The sequence below is a fragment of the Hyperolius riggenbachi genome, chromosome 9, assembly GCF_040937935.1.
Source record: "Hyperolius riggenbachi isolate aHypRig1 chromosome 9, aHypRig1.pri, whole genome shotgun sequence".
NCBI lineage: Eukaryota > Metazoa > Chordata > Amphibia > Anura > Hyperoliidae > Hyperolius > Hyperolius riggenbachi.
The window spans coordinates 81659851-81669910 of record NC_090654.1 but is presented as its reverse complement, the minus strand read 5'-3'; the positions used below and the strand labels follow the sequence as shown (position 1 = coordinate 81669910).

Here is a 10060-nt window from a genome sequence, read left to right as displayed (position 1 = left end):
CCTGTTCTCACCAGAGAAGGATTAAGATGAAATGGGGTCCAAGGCAAGGTTGCAGCTTTGGCTCCCTATGGTGGTCTTTCTAGTAAGTTGAGGTAGGGGATGGGTAAATGAAGGTGGCAGCTGGGCCCTTGACACCCAGTAGGCCGTAGGCACCAGTCTACCTTGCCTTGTGGATAATCCTGCTCTGGCTCTTACTCAGATATCGCTAACCTTTCATCAATACTGACTGTGGTTTGATATGAGCCAGATGAAGACTGCAGAGGTCTGACTCTTTGTGACCTCATGGACTGCAGCCTGCCAAGCCTGTGTGTTAATGTAAGCAAGGGGCGTATCTAATGTATGGCAGCCATGACTTGTGTCTGAGGCTCCAGGGTATTGGGGGTGCAGAGCACAAGCCATGCTCTGCTGCTCCAACTGCAGAATAACTGTTGTGGTGCACTCTGCAGCCTGAGATCTGGACTGCATAATGGATTGAATGAGGAGGGCAACTGTTACTGGTTGGTGTAGGGTGGTGGCACTTAGATATCCCGACACTCTTCAGCCAAGCCAGTGTTCATTTCTGATGCAAGGAATCTCTGGGCTTCCCTCTGCTGAGTAGAGATGAGCGAGCACAGATTGACGAGGAACGAAACCATAACCACTCATGTTCAAGGAGGGGGGTGGAGGTAAACTAGGTTCATTTAACTGTATGACCACCTCTTGCCGCAGCTTTCCATGCTGTACTCTGTTCTCCTGATACTTCCTGTTTTACAGCCTGCATAAAGTAAACACTTCCCCTTGCGTGGGACGTATCCACATCCATGAAAACTTTAGCTCTTAGGGACATAGATACTCGTCTCTCTGGTATCACGAGTGGCCCCGACGTCACATGGCATTGCACAGATTGAGTTCAAAGTGTCTAACCCTTAGTGGTGAAGTGGTTAACATGCAATTTGCATAATCTCTAAATTATTACCATCTCATTGACCATCTCTACTAGTTTCTAGCTTGTCCCCTACTCCATACAGCGTCGTGCCCACCTAGCCCAACCCACACAGCCCTGCCAACCCATCGCATGCACCTCGGTCTTGGCCACCAGCCACTGCTTGCTATCACTGTGGCACTGTAGCTGGAAATAGTTGACAGCACTCCTGTCTCAATATTCTTCAGCCCAGTCAAAGTTTATCTTGGCTAGGTTGCATCTCCTGGCCTCTTTCTCTCCCACTTTCCAGTAACTGAAGATGTGCTGTGGGGGAATAAAGAACCACGCCCCTCTTTTGTTGGTCATGACCTCTTTTTGGCCATGCCCCTCTTTTTGGCCATGCCCCCATCAATTTTCCGCCACCCTTCAAAATTATCCAGCACCTGCATAGCACCCCCCCCCCAAAAAAATTCCTGGAGCCGCCACTGCTGTCAGGTGTTGCTATCTGTTACTGGGGTCTGTCATGGGGGTCTGACGTTACATTAGGACATGCTGCCTAATTATGTTATTTGGGAGAAAATCTTCTTAATTGGGTGATTTCTGTTGGCTATTTTAGCACGTCTATGTGTGTGAGGTGCTGTGTTATGTCTGTCACTTATTCCATTTTTGAGGTCTGAAGCTGTATACTCACCTCACGAGGCAGGAAGAGGGATCCCAGCCATGTCCCACGACGATGAGCGTTCCCCGATCCATCTTCCTGCCGGCGGGTATACGCGACATCATGCATCGGCACATGACCAGCACGAACGAGAGTTCAAGCAATTAAGGTTCTTTGCATGGTAGTCATCAGGGATCTTAAAGATCCCATCCGCTGTTGCAGTCATTGTCGTCACGCGTCGACAAACCTCTTTCTTGTAAGTGCGCGCCTGTACTCACGCCACGAGGTCACAGAAAAGATCGCTCATCGATCAAAAATTTGCTGGTTGTCGGAAAAATCATCAGTAAAATTGCGTAGTGGGTACAGGTCTTAAGAGATGAGAAGCCAGAGAACCATGGACTAAAGCTGCAATTGCTGCTCAGGCGCTTGTCTGTTAGATGAATTTTGTATAATCAATATTAATTTTACCAACACACCCTGCTCCTCCTTCAATAGCTGTTTCTGGTATCTACCCACTGAAATGAGCATTCCATGATTAATATGTGGAAGGGTGCAATATTTTAATAATCCAATTATGAGGCTGAACACCAGTAATTCATGGTGTGACACCACACTCTGGAACACCATCCACTAAAACAAATGTTGCTCTTAACAGGCCATTAACATTTTCTGCAACTTGCTGGGAACTGAAGTAACAGAATAATTATTTATCTGAAACGAACGTTCGAGGATAATTCATCTCTCTGCTGCGTCTCTGGAATAAAAGAGAAAAAGATTCCTCAGATTCATCTTGAAGTTTAAAAGGTTTTTCAGGACAGGCTCAGATCTTTAAGCAGGCCATAGGTGTGTGTGTGTGTGTGTGTGCCCCCTTTCCTATGTGTAACATCCATGAATACAGCCCCTTTATTTTATGTACAGCTCCCTTGAGCACAAAGCTTACCTTTTTCATGTGTTGCTCCCCATTTGTGGATTTTTATTTCATATGTAGCAACCACATTTCATGCCCAGTTGCCTACTTGAACTGTAGCCTTCCAAGGCCTGGGCCTTTGAATCTTTTCCAGAAATCAGGCCCTGTCAGCGATGGTTATTCTGTGGTGTCCAAGTGTGCTGCCAGTCAATAGATTAGTCCAGGTGTAAAAAAAAAAAAAAAAAAGAGCAATGAGCTCCTGCTCTGTGCAGATAATTGTTCATGCAACAACGGTGGGATGCAAAAGAGAAGGCTCAATCAAAATTTCTAGAGGAAAGAATTAGTCTATGCAATAAAGCATTGTACACTCGTTAGAGGGTTCTTAGCTGAGATGATTAGTAGAGAGTTGTCTCTGGTGAGAATTTAGCATGTGTACAGTCTCCCCGATGAAGTCCAGAGTGTCAGATTGTGTCGGTTGAGTGCATTTTTCTCCTCCTAACCCTTGCTGTTGGAAGCCCTCTGTGATCAGCTGTGCTGTTGTCCCTCCTCCCCTTCACAGCAACAGAACGCTACAGTTTTATGGCACTCCGCCCTAAACTAATAAAATTAGGCAGGTGCATAAATTTGGGCACTGTTGTCACTGTCAATGAAAAAGACGTGTGGTCAGGCCTGCGCAGGCGCAGTGAGCCTGTCGGTTGAAAACTAAACTAGCTGGCGGTGGGGGAAAGCCAGGTGGATCCGTCAGTGACTGCGAAGGCACAGGACGGCTGCAAGGGGCTGGTAGAAGCCCCAGGAGAGTAAAACTGATTTTTTTTTTACTAGGCTTAAGTAACCCTATAAAGCGACAGCGTGTGCAGGGACCTTTGCATTATCAGATATTGCAAGGCCCAAAGCCAAGTGTCTAAGCATGCATGATTGCTAAGTGCACCTTGACAAAGAGCACCTGTCTCAGAAGTGGCTTCAGGTAGAGCCTCCTGATACATTTAAAGAGGAACTGTCAGCCATACTATCTCAGAAAAAAACCCATACATATAAGTAGATAAATACTTGCTCTGCTTACATAACACACGTATTGCACTGTCCACATTTTGATTTTAGTGATTTTTCTATAGTAAAAAAAAAGAGAAAATCCTTCTTAGGATTCTCCATTTCAACTGTGTCTATCTTAAAGGCAATCCTGATGTCATTTCCTCCCTTACTCTCCTATGCCTGATTGAGTATGCATTGCCTGCCCTCCTCCCAGTCTTCAGGCACTCCCATCCAGCTCTGCAATAGAAAGTGATTGTGTCATCATTCTTTATGGCCAACTGAGCTTTTACAAGGACTTTCTGTTTAAAAAGACTCTGTACTGTACGATTTGTACAATAAAAAACATACCAATCGAGTCACTGTGACCTCCTGTGTCCCTGTTAAGCTTGGTGGTATATCCTCCACAGTCAGTACGTAGCGTATTTCCTGATGAGGAGGAGGTACACACACTAGCACAAGGGACCAGGATATCCCCAGTTTAGTGGAGGAGAGGACTGGCTCCAACAGGAGATGTGGCAACACAGAGCAGGCGTAGATCCGAACAGCCACAAAACAATCCTTTTACTTTAATGGCTCAGCGCGAAGTAGCGCTGAGCGCATAAACTGCAATTTAGAAGGTCAGAACAGGTAACAGAATGAACGTTTGCTTTTTTTTGGGGGGGGGGGAGGGGGGCCTTATCGCCTTTTCAGAGAGGGACAACTATTGAGTCAGTGATTACCCAAAGTGAATTTGTTCCCAGATGTCCAATGACCTTGCTCAACCGGCTAGCTAACAAAGGAACTTTCCCATGTGGGAACTGGCTGCCCAACCTTTAAATACATGATCAAAACTGATCACGTACAAATGGGTGGATATAACCCATAAGATTGTGGATTTTATTACTTGTAGGACAGAATTTGTTGTGTACGGTATCTTCTGCCCCATGCTCTTTCTTCTATATAGGAAAGACGACCCGCCCAATATGGGAATGATTGGTAAAACACTACCGATCTATTAAAAATGGTATGGGTGCTTTGTGGTTAATTAGTCACATTAGAGAGTCTCATGGAGCTGACCTTGATGTCCTTAAAATGGTTGGCTTAGCAATAGTGAAAATCCCATGTCGTGGAGGTAATAGAGAGAGATTGCTCTCTCAGAGAGAGTCACGATTAATTTCTAGGACAAATGCTGTGGGTCCCTTTGGTTTTAACGACTGTAATGAACTGAGTGTATTTTTTGAAAAATATTAGTATATTTAAGTGTTTTGACTTCTCTCCTTTGCCTCTCTGGGAAAATGGTTCTTTCACCAAGGTGTAACATTGTCTTGTTTCTGGTCTTACCTTATCACTATTCTCCACCGTTTTCTTCCTAACTGGCTAGTTAGTAATATGTGACCTCATACTGTAAAAAAAACAACAACAAAAAAATCCCAAAACTCTTAACTATTGTTATAATTGGTAGCAGCCGTTTTTGAAAGTGTACCAAAATGTGTTCCTGTATGGGCGAATCCACCCCCTCCCCACGCACAAGCTGTCCCCAGGCTTACAGATCCTGCAAGCTGTAGGTTTTTCCTTTACCTGTGGTGGGACCTTTCCGCATTTTGTGGCAAGTTGCTATAGTAACGCACCACGCGTCTAATGTGACGCGATGAGTGCGACTAGTAACATTAGTTTGGGCATCAGCGGAAGGGGAAATATGCGCTTCACGGTGGAGCGCTGACGTACTTCCGCCTGGTGCGGCAAGAGAGGGCGGCGCCGCCCTTTGGAGAAAATGCTGCCAAGTGCCAATACCTCCCATGGCTTGCCGTCCGAATTACACTGCGGTGTGATTCTGGACAGCATGCTGCTAATCCCTATAGCTCTACATGGCACTGCTAAGAGATTCGGGCTGTGGCTTCGCAGCAGCAGGGGTGCCGTGGCTGAATCAGAAACGGACATCACACGTAGTGGAAATAAGTCCTAACTGTTTGAATGTTCTTCTGCTACCAGTTTTTTTTTTTTGGTATTAGGTTTTATGCTGTAAGTAATATTTTAAAGCAAAGAAGAAATGCTGAATTTCCTATCACTTTAAATAAATGATTGATAATGCCATCATTAAAGATTGACTAGACCCATCAGCTTCTGTTTCCATACAATTCGATCTGAATGATCTGATTGAAAATACAATCAATCACTAAAAATTGCACCATTCATGGGCATTTTTTGAAATACTGCATCAGATCTGGAGCTTCGACAGAAATTGAAAGAATGTTTTGTCTAGTTTGTCGTGCCAGCTGGTGGGACTGCCTTGGCAATGTAATAAAATATAAAGCTACAGTTTTGGACATAAATAATAATAGTAATAAAAAAATAGATTTTTTTTGTATTTATTATTGTTTCTTTTTTTGTGTGCTTGTGCTTTTTGGATTTTTTTGTTTAGCAAACTAGTTTGCCTTGTAATAATAATGTTTCTTCTTCTTCAACATTCAACAAATGTTTTGTAGAAAAATGGCCTGTCAAAAAAGGATACATAATTGAATATTTGGTGAATAAAAAGCTAACAGTGTATTGTCTCTCTGGAGAACAGTTGGATGCTGCCTGCCTACCAAAGCAGTAACATATGCCAGAAAAAATATAGTTCTTACAGCAGATGTTGAAGCATTATCAAGACTTGCAACTGTATGCCATACAATGAAATGAGGCATGACCATAAGACAGAACTTTTCCGAAGAGGACTATTCCCGGTTTATTTTGGTCTGAGTTGCCTTCTTAATACCGAAGCCTGCTAATTCTGGTACTGCTACTTCAATTTTATTTGGCCAATGACTGTCCAATTTTATCTGCTCCGTGTAGTATAAACCCTGGTACACACTTTAAATGATGATTGGCCAATCACTGACCACCACCATGTAGAATGAGGGTCAACAAACAGATATTGAATACAATGAGCAGATTGTGTAAGCAAACTTACTACAGGAAGGTGGTGCAATTGGGCAGTGATTGGCCAATCACAATCGAAAGTGTGTTCCAGGCTTTAGAGTCAACATGAACAAGTTTAAAATTGGCCAATCATTAGTCAATGAGAATGTGATGTGTGCATGCCCCCTTAGATTTGGTGTGCAACCTAATGAAGGGCTTACAGTGGTCCTGTCATATGAGAGTGAAGTTTTGCTTAACTGATTTGCAAGATTGTCACTGACCATCTAAAGTTCGCTGAAAATCTCCTGAATCAGTTTTGTAAAATTGACACACTGAATAATGAACTGAATGAAACGCTCAACAATTGAAATGAACTGATCAACTGAACTGATCAATAAATCATATTAAGAGTTAAAATCAATTGAAAGATTGTGCTAACCTCGAAAACTGTATAATTTATGAGCATTTAAATAGACTCTGTAACAAAATTTTCAACCTTATTTCTTCTATCCTATAAGTTCCTATACCTGTTCTAATGTGGTCTGGATTACTGCAGCCTTTCTAGTTGCACTGTCTCTATAATATATCTAATCATCTTAGCATCAAGCTTTGTCGACCCAGGGAGGAATGGGCTGCCTCTGTTGTAATGAATACAAGTTATGCACGCCCTCTACACGCCCCCTCCAGGCTCTGTTTCAGTTTGTCTGTGATGCAGTTTGTGAGGCTGAGGGGGGAGGGAGCTGTCACATGCTGAGAAAATGTGACTAATCCCAGACTGGAGTGCAGAAACTTGTAGTATACCGTAACATGATATATATATCTATATATTTACAGCAAAGAGGGACCCAGGAGATCACAGTGACTTGATTGGTATGTTTTTTTTTTCTCAAACAGGTTTTTATTGTTTTCCATAAGAAAATTAACAGCCAATAACATTTCAGTAATAAAGCATATTACAGGAAAAATAACATGGGGAGGTAAGTACATCACAGGTGGTAACCCAAGGTGGTATTTGGAGAATAAAGCTCATAAACATTGAGCGGATGTTGGTAGCAACGAGGCAACATTTACCAACATCCTGCATAGTCCAGTTGTGAAATAAAGTCAACAGAATTACAACGATCCATCACGCAGAATCGATGGATCAACTGGTCAGGACTGTTTGCACCTGTGGGTAAGGGTGGGGGGGGGGGGCAGGGGGGGGAGGTAATGAGGCTGGAGGGAGGGGAAGGAAGACATCAAATACAAACAAGAGAAAAGGGCAAAAAAGAGAGAAGAAAGAAAAGAGAAATAGAAAGGAGAAAGAGACGTAGTCGGTCTGTCCTCATTTAATGTTGAGAGGTGCAGAATGCATGAAGATCACTATACTTCAGTGAGGTATTGAGGTAGCCAGTGCGAATAGTTAAGAAAGTAGGGCTTCCATATCTTCTCGAACTTTAAAAGAGTATCATCCAGGATAGCTTTCATTGGGCTCGATTCACCAAGCGGTGCAAAGTGTTAGCACCGTGGTGAAAAGGCCCTCTTCACGCCTAAAGTCACTTTAGGCATGATAAAGGAGGCCTCGCGCGCAAAGTTTGGGCGTACCGGCGTACGCGCGAACGGCACCTCGGTACGCGCGAAAAAAAGGCACTCCGCGTGATGCAGCTGGTTCCGCGTGAACATGCCTCCGATCGCGCGTACTGCGCCCATATCACGCGAAGTGAACTTAGAAAAAAAATAACAGCTGTTTCAGCGTTGACTTCGCGCGTTCGGCGGTGCGCGCGCGCGCTCCCGTGCTGCTTCGCGCGATGGGCAGTAGGCGCCGCGCATGCCCAATCAATTAATGATGTTAATGCAATAATGTAGTTAACATGTAACAGGTGTTTTTGGCCTTTATAAGGTTGGCTTATGAGGAGAGGATTGAGTGAGGAATCATTTTGTGATTGAGCAAGTAAGTTCTGTTTGATGCTGTGCCTTCCATGTATTTTCAAGGTGAAATGCTACTTTTGTAACATATTTGGGGCCTGATTCACAAAGCGGTGCTAACAGTTAGCACGCTGGTGAAAAGCCCTTTATCACGCCTAAACTCAGTTTAGGCATGATAAGTTTAGGTGTGATAAGTTTAGGCATGATAAGTTTAAGCGGCAACTGGGATAGCACCGTAGCGCACAGCTGATCAAAAGTTTTACGCTAGCAAAGTCTGGTGCACTTCGCATAGAGTTTAATGGTGCTGCTTTGCGTGCAGAACTTTGCAAGCGATCTAAACATATCTAAACTTAGCATGCCTAAACTTATCACACCCAAACTTATCACGCCTAAACTGATCACACCTAAACTGGCTTTTCACCAGCGTGGTGCAATGGTTATCATGCCTAAAGTCTTTTAGGCATGCTAACTGGGTTAGCACCGCTTTGTGAATCGAGCCCCTAAAGTCTCTAACTGGGTTAGCACCGCTTTGTGAATCGAGCCCTAGGTGTGATAAGTTTAGGCATGGTAAGTTTAGGTGTGATAAGTTTAGGCATGATAAGTTTGAGCGCCAACTACGTTGGCACCGCAGTGCACAGCTGATCAAAAGTTTTACGCTAGCAAAGTCTGCTGCACTTCGTATAAAGTTTAATGGCGCTGCTTTGCGTGTGGGACTTTGCAAGCGATGTAAACTTATCTAAACTTATCATGCCTAAACTTATCACACCTAAACTTATCACACCAAAACTTATCATGCCTAAACTGGCTTTTCACCAGCATGGTGCAATGGTTATCATGCCTAAAGTCTCTAACTGGGTTAGCACCGCTTTGTGAATCGAGCCCTTGTTGTTGTTACAAATGAGTGAATGAATCAGTGTTGCCGACTCATCCCTTTAATTACTGACACCTCTAAGTTATACAGGTTCAGGGGCTATTTGCACAGAATCATTGCCTTAACTGCATCTACCTAGCCACAAAACCTGTATAATTCATATGTGCCAGTAATTAAAGGGATGAGTTGGCCACACTGGAATGAATGTGTCTTTTTATGAGGATTTGCAGTGAGTTGACTGTAAGTTATACAGGTTCTGGGGCTATTTGCACAGAATCATTGCCTTAACTGCATCTACCTAGCCACAAAACCTGTATAATTCATATGTGCCAGTAATTAAAGGGATGAGTTGGCCACACTGGAATGAATGTGTCTTTTTATGAGGATTTGCAGTGAGTTGACTGTAAGTTATACAGGTTCAGGGGCTATTTGCACAGAATCATTGCCTTAACTGCATCTACCTAGCCACAAAACCTGTATAATTCATATGTGCCAGTAATTAAAGGGATGAGTTGGCCACACTGGAATGAATGTGTCTTTTTATGAGGATTTGCAGTGAGTTGACTGTAAGTTATACAGGTTCTGGGGCTATTTGCACAGAATCATTGCCTTAACTGCATCTACCTAGCCACAAAACCTGTATAATTCATATGTGCCAGTAATTAAAGGGATGAGTTGGCCACACTGGAATGAATGTGTCTTTTTATGAGGATTTGCAGTGAGTTGACTGTAAGTTATACAGGTTCTGGGGCTATTTGCACAGAATCATTGCCTTAACTGCATCTACCTAGCCACAAAACCTGTATAATTCATATGTGCCAGTAATTAAAGGGATGAGTTGGCCACACTGGAATGAATGTGTCTTTTTATGAGGATTTGCAGTGACTTGAGTAGGATGTCCTGAGGGGTCCC

At 43.4% G+C, this 10060-nt stretch overlaps 1 long non-coding RNA gene across 1 annotated transcript in view; it reads right to left on the bottom strand.

Annotated features, from left to right (window-relative positions):
* Positions 1 to 2502: 2502 nt before the first annotated feature.
* The window catches only part of LOC137531645 (uncharacterized), a 71404-nt gene continuing 63846 nt past the window's right edge, over positions 2503 to 10060 (bottom strand). Inside the window, exon 3 of the long non-coding RNA XR_011023695.1 lies at positions 2503 to 2666. This is a non-coding gene — a long non-coding RNA (uncharacterized lncRNA). The remainder of the gene's footprint in view (positions 2667 to 10060) is intronic.